Below are 13,937 nucleotides of genomic sequence, written 5' to 3' on the forward strand. Positions count from 1 at the left end.
GGAGAGCCTGGGACTCACGTCGGGGTGAAAATTGCAAAAAACACAGTTGATGGACAGAATGTAGAACAATGTCATACATTCACCCCAGTACAAGGATCTGGGCCTAAATCCATCGTGTTTTGTTGCACTCCACACCACCCTGGGTTAGACACTGGCTATATGCAAATTAGCTCTGAGCCTGTGCCTCATGGGAACAGTCCAGTCCGAACTACCAAGCCATTTCTTTCCCAGACCGGAATCAAGCATCCAAGGACCTTTTTCTGGCTGTCAGCCTTCATCAGCCTGGATAGCTTGACTCCAGTGGTGTGGAGAGCCTGGGACTCACGTCTGAGCATACCCAGCCCACTCGGGGTGAAAATTGCAAAAAACACAGTTGATGGACAGAATGTAGAACAATGTCATAGATTCACCCCAGTACAAGGATCTGGGCCTAAATCCATCGTTATTTTGCACTCCACACCACCCTGGGTTAGACACTGGCTATATGCAAATCAGCTCTGACCCTGTGCCTCATGGGAACAGTCCAGTCCGAACTACCAAGCCATGTCTTTCCCAGACCGGAATCAAGCATCCAAGGACCGGTTTCTGGCTATCAGCCTTCATCAGCCTGGATAGCTTGACTCCAGTGGTGTGGAGAGCCTGGGACTCACGTCTGAGCATACCCAGCCCACTCGGGGTGAAAATTGAAAAAAACACAGTTGATGGACAGAATGTAGAACAATGTCATACATTCACCCCAGTACAAGGATCTGGGCCTAAATCCATCGTTTTGTTATACTCCACACCACCCTGGGTTAGACACTGGCTATATGCAAATCAGCTCTGACCCTGTGCCTCATGGGAACAGTCCAGTCCGAACTACCAAGCCATGTCTTTCCCAGACCGGAATCAAGCATCCAAGGACCGGTTTATGGCTATCAGCCTTCATCAGCCTGGATAGCTTGACTCCAGGGGTGTGGAGAGCCTGGGACTCACGTCTGAGCATACCTAGCCCACTCGGGGTGAAAATTGCAAAAAACACAGTTGATGGACAGAATGTAGAACAATGTCATACATTCACCCCAGTACAAGGATCTGGGCCTAAATCCATCATTCTTTTGCACTCCACACCACCCTGGGTTAGACACTGGCTATATGCAAATCAGCTCTGACCCTGTGCCTCATGGGAACAGTCCAGCCCGAACTACCAAGCCATGTCTTTCCCAGACCGGAATCAAGCATCCAAGGACCGGTTTCTGGCTATCAGCCTTCATCAGCCTGGATAGCTTGACTCCAGTGGTGTGGAGAGCCTGGGACTCACGTCTGAGCATACCCAGCCCACTCGGGGTGAAAATTGCAAAAAACACAGTTGATGGACAGAATGTAGAACAATGTCATACATTCACCCCAGTACAAGGATCTGGGCCTAAATCCATCGTTTTTTTGCACTCCATACCACCCTGGGTTAGACACTGGCTATATGCAAATCAGCTCTGACCCTGTGCCTCAGGGGAACAGTCCAGTCCGAACTACCAAGCCATGTCTTTCCCAGACCGGAATCATGCATCCAAGGACCGGTTTCTGGCTATCAGCCTTCATCATCCTGGATAGCTTGACTCCAGTGGTGTGGAGAGCCTGGGACTCACTTCTGAGCATACCCAGCCCACTCGGGGTGAAAATTGCAAAAAACACAGTTGATGGACAGAATGTAGAACAATGTCATACATTCACCCCAGTACAAGGATCTGGGCCTAAATCCATCGTTTTTTTGCACTCCACACCACCCTGGGTTAGACACTGGCTATATGCAAATCAGCTCTGACCCTGTGCTTCATGGGAACAGTCCAGTCCGAACTACCAAGCCATGTCTTTCCCAGACCGGAATCAAGCATCCAAGGACCGGTTTCTGGCTATCAGCCTTCATCGGCCTGGATAGCTTGACTCCAGTGGTGTGGAGAGCCTGGGACTCACGTCTGAGCATACCCAGCCCACTCGGGGAGAAAATTGGAAAAAACACAGTTGATGGACAGAATGTAGAACAATGTCATACATTCACCCCAGTACAACGATCTGGGCCCAAATCCATCATTTTTTTGCATTCCACACCACACTGGGTTAGACACTGGCTATATGCAAATCAGCTCTGACCCTGTGCCTCATGGGAACAGTCCAGCCCGAACTACCAAGCCATGTCTTTCCCAGACCGGAATCAAGCATCCAAGGACCGGTTTCTGGCTATCAGCCTGGATAGCTTCACTCCATGGGTGTGGAGAGCCTGGGACTCACGTCTGAGCATACCCAGCCTTCTCGGGGTGAAAATTGCAAAAAACACAGTTGATGGACAGAATGTAGAACAATGTCATACATTCACCCCAGTACAAGGATCTGGGCCTAAATCCATCGTTTTTTTGCACTCCACACCACCCTGGGTTAGACACTGGCTATATGCAAATCAGCTCTGACTCTGTGCCTCATGGGAACAGTCCAGTCCAAACTACCAAGCCATGTCTTTCCCAGACCGGAATCAAGCATCCAAGGACCGGTTTCTGGCTATCTGCCTGGATAGCTTCACTCCAGGGGTGTGGAGAGCCTGGGACTCACGTCTGAGCATACCAAGCCTACTCGGGGTGAAAATTGCAAAAAACACAGTTGATGGAAAGAATGTAGAACAATGTCATACATTCACCCCAGTACAAGGATCTGGGCCTAAATCCATCGTTTTTTTGCACTCCACACCACCCTGGGTTAGACACTGGCTATATGCAAATCAGCTCTGACTCTGTGCCTCATGGGAACAGTCCAGTCCGAACTACCAAGCCATGTCTTTCCCAGACCGGAATCAAGCATCCAAGGACCGGTTTCTGGCTATCAGCCTTCATCAGCCTGGATAGCTTGACTCCAGTGGTGTGGAGAGCCTGGGACTCACGTCTGAGCATACCCAGCCCACTCGGGGTGAAAATTGAAAAAAACACAGTTGATGGACAGAATGTAGAACAATGTCATACATTCACCCCAGTACAAGGATCTGGGCCTAAATCCATTGTTTTTTTGCACTCTACACCACCCTGGGTTAGACACTGGCTATATGCAAATCAGCTCTGACCCTGTGCCTCATGGGAGCAGTCCAGTCCAAACTACCAAGCCATGTCTTTCCCAGACCGGAATCAAGCATCCAAGGACCGGTTTCTGGGTATCAGCCTTCATCAGCCTGGATAGCTTGACTCCAGTGGTGTGGAGAGCCAGGGACTCACATCTGAGCATACCCAGCCCACTCGGGGTGAAAATTGCAAAATACACAGTTGATGGACAGAATGTAGAACAATGTCATACATTCACCCCAGTACAAGGATCTGGGCCTAAATCCATCGTTTTTTTGCACTCCAAACCACCCTCGGTTAGACACTGGCTATATGCAAATCAGCTCTGACCCTGTGCCTCATGGGAACAGTCCGGGTCGAACTACCTAGCCATGTCTTTCCCAGACCGGAATCAAGCATCCAAGGACCGGTTTCTGGCTATCAGCCTTCATCAGCCTGGATAGCTTGACTTCAGTGGTGTGGAGAGCCTGGGACTCATGTCTGAGCATACCCAGCCCACTCGGGGTGAAAATTGTAAAAAACACAGTTGATGGACAGAATGTAGAAAAATGTCATACATTCACCCAAGTACAAGGATCTGGGCCTAAATCCATCGTTTTTTGCACTCCACACCACCCTGGGTTAGACACTGGCTATCTGCAAATCAGCTCTGACCCTGTGCCTCATGGGAACAGTCCAGTCCGAACTACCAAGCCATGTCTTTCCCAGACCTGAATCAAGCATCCAAGGACCGGTTTCTGGCTATCAGCCTTTATCAGCCTGGATAGCTTGACTCCAGTGGTGTGGAGAGCCTGCGACCCACGTCGGGGGGAAAATTGCAAAAAAACACAGTTGATGGACAGAATGTAGAACAATGTCATACATTCACCCCAGTACAAGGACCTGGGCCTAAATCCATCGTTTTTTTGCACTCCACACCACCCTGGGTTAGACACTGGCTATATGCAAATTAGCTTTGACCCTGTGCCTCATGGGAACAGTCCAGTCCGAACTACCAAGCCATTTCTTTCCCAGACCGGAATCAAGCATCCAAGGACTGGTTTCTGGCTGTCAGCCTTCATCAGCCTCGATAGCTTGACTCCAGTGGTGTGGAGAGCCTGGGACTCACGTCTGAGCATACCCAGCCCACTTGGGGTGAAAATTGCAAAAAACACAGTTGATGGACAGAATGAAGAACAATGTCATACATTCACCCCAGTACAAGGATCTGGGCCTAAATCCATCGTTTTTTTTGCACTCCACACCACCCTGGGTTAGACACTGGCTATATGCAAATCAGCTCTGACCCTGTGCCTCATGGGAACAGTCCAGTCCGAACTACCAAGCCATGTCTTTCCCAGACCGGAAGCAAGCATCCAAGGACCGGTTTCTGGCTATCAGCCTTCATCAGCCTGGATAGCTTGACTTCAGTGGTGTGGAGAGCCTGGGACTCACGTCTGAGCATACCCAGCCCACTCGGGGTGAAAATTGCAAAAAACACAGTTGATGGACAGAATGTAGAACAATGTCATACATTCACCCCAGTACAAGGATCTGGGCCTAAATCCATCATTTTTTTGCACTCCACACCACCCTGGGTTAGACACTGGCTATATGCAAATCAGCTCTGACCCTGTGCCTCATGGGAACAGTCCAGTCTGAACTACCAAGCCATGTCTTTCCCAGACCGGAATCAAGCATCCAAGGACCGGTTTCTGGCTATCAGCCTTCATCAGCCTGGATAGCTTGACTCCAGTGGTGTGGAGAGCCTGGGACTCACGTCTGAGCATACCCAGCCCATTCGGGGTGAAAATTGCAAAAAACACAGTTGATGGACAAAATGTAGAACAATGTCATACATTCACCCCAGTACAAGGATCTGGGCCTAAATCCATCGTTTTTTTGCACTCCACATCACCCTGGGTTAGACACTGGCTATATGCAAATCAGCTCTGACCCTGTGCCTCATGGGAACAGTCCAGTCCGAACTACCAAGCCATGTCTTTCCCAGACCGGAATCAAGCATCCAAGGACCGGTTTCTGGCTATCAGCCTTCATCAGCCTGGATAGCTTGACTCCAGTGGTGTGGAGAGCCTGGGACTCACGTCTGAGCATACCCAGCCCACTCGGGGTGAAAATTGCAAAAAACACAGTTGATGAACAGAATGTAGAACAATGTCATACATTTACCCCAGTACAAGGATCTGGGCCTAAATCCATCATTTTTTGCACTCCACACCACCCTGGGTTATACACTGGATATATGCAAAACAGCTCTGACCCTGTGCCTCATGGGAACAGTCCAGTCCGAACTACCAAGCCATGTCTTTCCCAGACCGGAATCAAGCATCCAAGGACCGGTTTATGGGTATCAGCCTTCATCAGCCTGGATAGCTTGACTCCAGTGGTGTGGAGAGTCTGGGACTCACGTCTGAGCATACCTTGCCCACTCGGGGTGAAAATTGCAAAAAACACTGTTGATGGACAGAATGTAGAACAATGTCATACATTCACCCCAGTACAAGGATCTGGGCCTAAATCCATCATTTTTTTGCACTCCACACCACCCTCGGATAGACACTGGCTATATGCAAATCAGCTCTGACCCTGTGCCTCATGGGAACAGTCCAGTCCGAACTACCAAGCCATGTCTTTCCCAGACCGGAATCAAGCATCCAAGGACCGGTTTCTGGCTATCAGCCTTCATCAGCCTGGATAGCTTGACTCCAGTGGTGTGGAGAGCCTGGGACTCACGTCTGAGCATACCCAGCCCACTCGGGGTGAAAATTGCAAAAAACACAGTTGATGGACAGAATGTAGAACAATGTCATACATTCACCCCAGTACAAGGATCTGGGCCTAAATCCATCGTTTTTTTGCACTCCACATCACCCTGGGTTAGACACTGGCTATATGCAAATCAGCTCTGACCCTGTGCCTCATGGGAACAGTCCAGTCCGAACTACCAAGCCATGTCTTTCCCAGACCGGAATCAAGCATCCAAGGACCGGTTTCTGGCTATCAGCCTTCATCAGCCTGGATAGCTTGACTCCAGTGGTGTGGAGAGCCTGGGACTCACGTCTGAGCATACCCAGCCCACTCGGGGTGAAAATTGCAAAAAACACAGTTGATGGACAGAATGTAGAACAATGTCATACATTCACCCCAGTACAAGGATCTGGGCCTAAATCCATCGTTTTTTTGCACTCCACACCACCCTGGGTTAGACACTGGCTATATGCAAATCAGCTCTGACCCTGTGCCTCATGGGAACAGTCCAGTCCGAACTACCAAGCCATGTCTTTCCCAGACCGGAATCAAGCATCCAAGGACCGGTTTCTGGCTATCAGCATTCATCAGCCTGGATAGCTTGACTCCAGTGGTGTGGAGAGCCTGGGACTCACGTCTGAGCATACCCAGCCCACTCGGGGAGAAAATTGCAAAAAACACAGTTGATGGACAGAATGTAGAACAATGTCATACATTCACCCCAGTACAACGATCTGGGCCCAAATCCATCATTTGTTTGCATTCCACACCACACTGGATTAGACACTGGCTATATGCAAATCAGCTCTGACCCTGTGCCTCATGGGAACAGTCCAGTCCGAACTACCAAGCCATGTCTTTCCCAGACCGGAATCAAGCATCCAAGGACCGGTTTCTGGCTATCAGCCTGGATAGCTTCACTCCAGGGGTGTGGAGAGCCTGGGACTCACGTCTGAGCATACCCAGCCTACTCGGGGTGAAAATTGCAAAAAACACAGTTGATGGACAGAATGTAGAACAATGTCATACATTCACCCCAGTACAAGGATCTGGGCCTAAATCCATCGTTTTTTTGCACTCCACACCACCCTGGGTTAGACACTGGCTATATGCAAATCAGCTCTGACTCTGTGCCTCATGGGAACAGTCCAGTCCGAACTACCAAGCCATTTCTTTCCCAGACTGGAATCAAGCATCCAAGGACCGGTTTCTGGCAATCAGCCTTCATCAGCCTGGATAGCTTGACTCCAGTGGTGTGGAGAGCCTGGGACTCACGTCTGAGCATACCCAGCCCATTCGGGGTGAAAATTGCAAAAAACACAGTTGATGGACAGAATGTAGAACAATGTCATACATTCACCCCAGTACAAGGATCTGGGCCTAAATCCATCGTTTTTTTGCACTCCACACCACCCTGGGTTAGACACTGGGTATATGCAAATCAGCTCTGACCCTGTGCCTCATTTGAACAGTCCAGTCCGAACTACCAAGCCATGTCGTTCCCAGACCGGAATCAAGCATCCAAGGACCGGTATCTGGCTATCAGCCTTCATCAGCCTGGATCGTTTGACTCCAGGGGTGTGGAGAGCCTGGGACTCACGTCTGAGCATACCCAGCCCACTCGGGGTGAAAATTGCAAAAAACACAGTTGATGGACAGAATGTAGAACAATGTCATACATTCACCCCAGTACAAGGATCTGGGCCTAAATCCATCATTCTTTTGCACTCCACACCACCCTGGGTTAGACACTGGCTATATGCAAATCAGCTCTGACCCTGTGCCTCATGGGAACAGTCCAGTCCGAACTACCAAGCCATGTCTTTCCCAGACCGGAATCAAGCATCCAAGGACCGGTTTCTGGCTATCAGCATTCATCAGCCTGGATAGCTTGACGCCAGTGGTGTGGAGAGCCTGGGACTCACGTCGGGGTGAAAATTGTAAAAAACACAGTTGATGGACTGAATGTAGAACAATGTCATACATTCACCCCAGTACAAGGATCTGGGCCTAAATCCATCGTGTTTTGTTGCACTCCACACCACCCTGGGTTAGACACTGGCTATATGCAAATTAGCTCTGACCCTGTGCCTCATGGGAACAGTCCAGTCCGAACTACCAAGCCATTTCTTTCCCAGACCGGAATCAAGCATCCAAGGACCGGTTTCTGGCTGTCAGCCTTCATCAGCCTGGATAGCTTGACTCCAGTGGTGTGGAGAGCCTGGGACTCACGTCTGAGCATACCCAGCCCACTCGGGGTGAAAATTGCAAAAAACACAGTTGATGGACAGAATGCAGAACAATGTCATAGATTCACCCCAGTACAAGGATCTGGGCCTAAATCCATCGTTATTTTGCACTCCACACCACCCTGGGTTAGACACTGGCTATATGAAAATCAGCTCTGACCCTGTGCCTCATGGGAACAGTCCAGTCCGAACTACCAAGCCATGTCTTTCCCATACCGGAATCAAGCATCCAAGGACCGGTTTCTGGCTATCAGCCTTCATCAGCCTGGATAGCTTGACTCCAGTGGTGTGGAGAGCCTGGGACTCACGTCTGAGCATACCCAGCCCACTCGGGGAGAAAATTGCAAAAAACACAGTTGATGGACAGAATGTAGAACAATGTCATACATTCACCCCAGTACAACGATCTGGGCCCAAATCCATCATTTTTTTGCATTCCACACCACACTGGGTTAGACACTGGCTATATGCAAATCAGCTCTGACCCTGTGCCTCATGGGAACAGTCCAGTCCGAACTACCAAGCCATGTCTTTCCCAGACAGGAATCAAGCATCCAAGGACCGGTTTCTGGCTATCAGCCTTCATCAGCCTGGATAGCTTGACTCCAGTGATGTGGAGAGCCTGGGACTCACGTCTGAGCATACCCAGCCCACTCGGGGTGAAAATTGGAAAAAACACAGTTGATGGACAGAATGTAGAACAATGTCATACATTCACCCCAGTACAACGATCTGGGCCCAAATCCATCATTTGTTTGCATTCCACACCACACTGGATTAGACACTGGCTATATGCAAATCAGCTCTGACCCTGTGCCTCATGGGAACAGTCCAGTCCGAACTACCAAGCCATGTCTTTCCCAGACCGGAATCAAGCATCCAAGGACCGGTTTCTGGCTATCAGCCTGGATAGCTTCACTCCAGGGGTGTGGAGAGCCTGGGACTCACGTCTGAGCATACCCAGCCTACTCGGGGTGAAAATTGCAAAAAACACAGTTGATGGACAGAATGTAGAACAATGTCATACATTCACCCCAGTACAAGGATCTGGTCCTAAATCCATCGTTTTTTTGCACTCCACACCACCCTGGGTTAGACACTGGCTATATGCAAATCAGCTCTGACTCTGTGCCTCATGGGAACAGTCCAGTCCGAACTACCAAGCCATTTCTTTCCCAGACTGGAATCAAGCATCCAAGGACCGGTTTCTGGCAATCAGCCTTCATCAGCCTGGATAGCTTGACTCCAGTGGTGTGGAGAGCCTGGGACTCACGTCTGAGCATACCCAGCCCACTCGGGGTGAAAATTGCAAAAAACACAGTTGATGGACAGAATGTAGAACAATGTCATACATTCACCCCAGTACAAGGATCTGGGCCTAAATCCATCGTTTTTTTGCACTCCACACCACCCTGGGTTAGACACTGGGTATATGCAAATCAGCTCTGACCCTGTGCCTCATTTGAACAGTCCAGTCCGAACTACCAAGCCATGTCGTTCCCAGACCGGAATCAAGCATCCAAGGACCGGTATCTGGCTATCAGCCTTCATCAGCCTGGATAGCTTGACTCCAGGGGTGTGGAGAGCCTGGGACTCACGTCTGAGCATACCCAGCCCACTCGGGGTGAAAATTGCAAAAAACACAGTTGATGGACAGAATGTAGAACAATGTCATACATTCACCCCAGTACAAGGATCTGGGCCTAAATCCATCATTCTTTTGCACTCCACACCACCCTGGGTTAGACACTGGCTATATGCAAATCAGCTCTGACCCTGTGCCTCATGGGAACAGTCCAGTCCGAACTACCAAGCCATGTCTTTCCCAGACCGGAATCAAGCATCCAAGGACCGGTTTCTGGCTATCAGCATTCATCAGCCTGGATAGCTTGACGCCAGTGGTGTGGAGAGCCTGGGACTCACGTCGGGGTGAAAATTGCAAAAAACACAGTTGATGGACTGAATGTAGAACAATGTCATACATTCACCCCAGTACAAGGATCTGGGCCTAAATCTATCGTGTTTTGTTGCACTCCACACCACCCTGGGTTAGACACTGGCTATATGCAAATTAGCTCTGACCCTGTGCCTCATGGGAACAGTCCAGTCCGAACTACCAAGCCATTTCTTTCCCAGACCGGAATCAAGCATCCAAGGACCGGTTTCTGGCTGTCAGCCTTCATCAGCCTGGATAGCTTGACTCCAGTGGTGTGGAGAGCCTGGGACTCACGTCTGAGCATACCCAGCCCACTCTGGGTGAAAATTGCAAAAAACACAGTTGATGGACAGAATGTAGAACAATGTCATAGATTCACCCCAGTACAAGGATCTGGGCCTAAATCCATCGTTATTTTGCACTCCACACCACCCTGGGTTAGACACTGGCTATATGCAAATCAGCTCTGACCCTGTGCCTCATGGGAACAGTCCAGTCCGAACTACCAAGCCATGTCTTTCCCAGACCGGAATCAAGCATCCAAGGACCGGTTTCTGGCTATCAGCCTTCATCAGCCTGGATAGCTTGACTCCAGTGGTGTGGAGAGCCTGGGACTCACGTCTGAGCATACCCAGCCCACTCGGGGAGAAAATTGCAAAAAACACAGTTGATGGACAGAATGTAGAACAATGTCATACATTCACCCCAGTACAACGATCTGGGCCCAAATCCATCATTTTTTTGCATTCCACACCACACTGGGTTAGACACTGGCTATATGCAAATCAGCTCTGACCCTGTGCCTCATGGGAACAGTCCAGTCCGAACTACCAAGCCATGTCTTTCCCAGACAGGAATCAAGCATCCAAGGACCGGTTTCTGGCTATCAGCCTTCATCAGCCTGGATAGCTTGACTCCAGTGATGTGGAGAGCCTGGGACTCACGTCTGAGCATACCCAGCCCACTCGGGGTGAAAATTGGAAAAAACACAGTTGATGGACAGAATGTAGAACAATGTCATACATTCACCCCAGTACAACGATCTGGGCCCAAATCCATCATTTGTTTGCATTCCACACCACACTGGATTAGACACTGGCTATATGCAAATCAGCTCTGACCCTGTGCCTCATGGGAACAGTCCAGTCCGAACTACCAAGCCATGTCTTTCCCAGACCGGAATCAAGCATCCAAGGACCGGTTTCTGGCTATCAGCCTGGATAGCTTCACTCCAGGGGTGTGGAGAGCCTGGGACTCACGTCTGAGCATACCCAGCCTACTCGGGGTGAAAATTGCAAAAAACACAGTTGATGGACAGAATGTAGAACAATGTCATACATTCACCCCAGTACAAGGATCTGGTCCTAAATCCATCGTTTTTTTGCATTCCACACCACCCTGGGTTAGACACTGGCTATATGCAAATCAGCTCTGACTCTGTGCCTCATGGGAACAGTCCAGTCCGAACTACCAAGCCATTTCTTTCCCAGACTGGAATCAAGCATCCAAGGACCGGTTTCTGGCAATCAGCCTTCATCAGCCTGGATAGCTTGACTCCAGTGGTGTGGAGAGCCTGGGACTCACGTCTGAGCATACCCAGCCCACTCGGGGTGAAAATTGCAAAAAACACAGTTGATGGACAGAATGTAGAACAATGTCATACATTCACCCCAGTACAAGGATCTGGGCCTAAATCCATCGTTTTTTTGCACTCCACACCACCCTGGGTTAGACACTGGGTATATGCAAATCAGCTCTGACCCTGTGCCTCATTTGAACAGTCCAGTCCGAACTACCAAGCCATGTCGTTCCCAGACCGGAATCAAGCATCCAAGGACCGGTATCTGGCTATCAGCCTTCATCAGCCTGGATAGCTTGACTCCAGGGGTGTGGAGAGCCTGGGACTCACGTCTGAGCATACCCAGCCCACTCGGGGTGAAAATTGCAAAAAACACAGTTGATGGACAGAATGTAGAACAATGTCATACATTCACCCCAGTACAAGGATCTGGGCCTAAATCCATCATTCTTTTGCACTCCACACCACCCTGGGTTAGACACTGGCTATATGCAAATCAGCTCTGACCCTGTGCCTCATGGGAACAGTCCAGTCCGAACTACCAAGCCATGTCTTTCCCAGACCGGAATCAAGCATCCAAGGACCGGTTTCTGGCTATCAGCATTCATCAGCCTGGATAGCTTGACGCCAGTGGTGTGGAGAGCCTGGGACTCACGTCGGGGAGAAAATTGCAAAAAACACAGTTGATGGACTGAATGTAGAACAATGTCATACATTCACCCCAGTACAAGGATCTGGGCCTAAATCCATCGTGTTTTGTTGCACTCCACACCACCCTGGGTTAGACACTGGCTATATGCAAATTAGCTCTGACCCTGTGCCTCATGGGAACAGTCCAGTCCGAACTACCAAGCCATTTCTTTCCCAGACCGGAATCAAGCATCCAAGGACCGGTTTCTGGCTGTCAGCCTTCATCAGCCTGGATAGCTTGACTCCAGTGGTGTGGAGAGCCTGGGACTCACGTCTGAGCATACCCAGCCCACTCTGGGTGAAAATTGCAAAAAACACAGTTGATGGACAGAATGTAGAACAATGTCATAGATTCACCCCAGTACAAGGATCTGGGCCTAAATCCATCGTTATTTTGCACTCCACACCACCCTGGGTTAGACACTGGCTATATGAAAATCAGCTCTGACCCTGTGCCTCATGGGAACAGTCCAGTCCGAACTACCAAGCCATGTCTTTCCCAGACCGGAATCAAGCATCCAAGGACCGGTTTCTGGCTATCAGCCTTCATCAGCCTGGATAGCTTGACTCCAGTGGTGTGGAGAGCCTGGGACTCACGTCTGAGCATACCCAGCCCACTCGGGGAGAAAATTGCAAAAAACACAGTTGATGGACAGAATGTAGAACAATGTCATACATTCACCCCAGTACAACGATCTGGGCCCAAATCCATCATTTGTTTGCATTCCACACCACACTGGATTAGACACTGGCTATATGCAAATCAGCTCTGACCCTGTGCCTCATGGGAACAGTCCAGTCCGAACTACCAAGCCATGTCTTTCCCAGACCGGAATCAAGCATCCAAGGACCGGTTTCTGGCTATCAGCCTGGATAGCTTCACTCCAGGGGTGTGGAGAGCCTGGGACTCACGTCTGAGCATACCCAGCCTACTCGGGGTGAAAATTGCAAAAAACACAGTTGATGGACAGAATGTAGAACAATGTCATACATTCACCCCAGTACAAGGATCTGGGCCTAAATTCATCGTTTTTTTGCACTCCACACCACCCTGGGTTAGACACTGGCTATATGCAAATCAGCTCTGACTCTGTGCCTCATGGGAACAGTCCAGTCCGAACTACCAAGCCATTTCTTTCCCAGACCGGAATCAAGCATCCAAGGACCGGTTTCTGGCAATCAGCCTTCATCAGCCTGGATAGCTTGACTCCAGTGGTGTGGAGAGCCTGGGACTCACGTCTGAGCATACCCAGCCCACTCGGGGTGAAAATTGCAAAAAACACAGTTGATGGACAGAATGTAGAACAATGTCATACATTTACCCCAGTACAAGGATCTGGGCCTAAATCCATCGTTTTTTTTGCACTCCACACCACCCTGGGTTAGACACTGGGTATATGCAAATCAGCTCTGACCCTGTGCCTCATTTGAACAGTCCAGTCCGAACTACCAAGCCATGTCGTTCCCAGACCGGAATCAAGCATCCAAGGACCGGTATCTGGCTATCAGCCTTCATCAGCCTGGATAGCTTGACTCCAGGGGTGTGGAGAGCCTGGGACTCACGTCTGAGCATACCCAGCCCTCTCGGGGTAAAATTGCAAAAAACACAGTTGATGGACAGAATGTAGAACAATGTCATACATTCACCCCAGTACAAA

Source organism: Lissotriton helveticus, chromosome 7, assembly GCF_964261635.1.
Source record: "Lissotriton helveticus chromosome 7, aLisHel1.1, whole genome shotgun sequence".
Taxonomy (NCBI): Eukaryota; Metazoa; Chordata; class Amphibia; order Caudata; family Salamandridae; genus Lissotriton; species Lissotriton helveticus.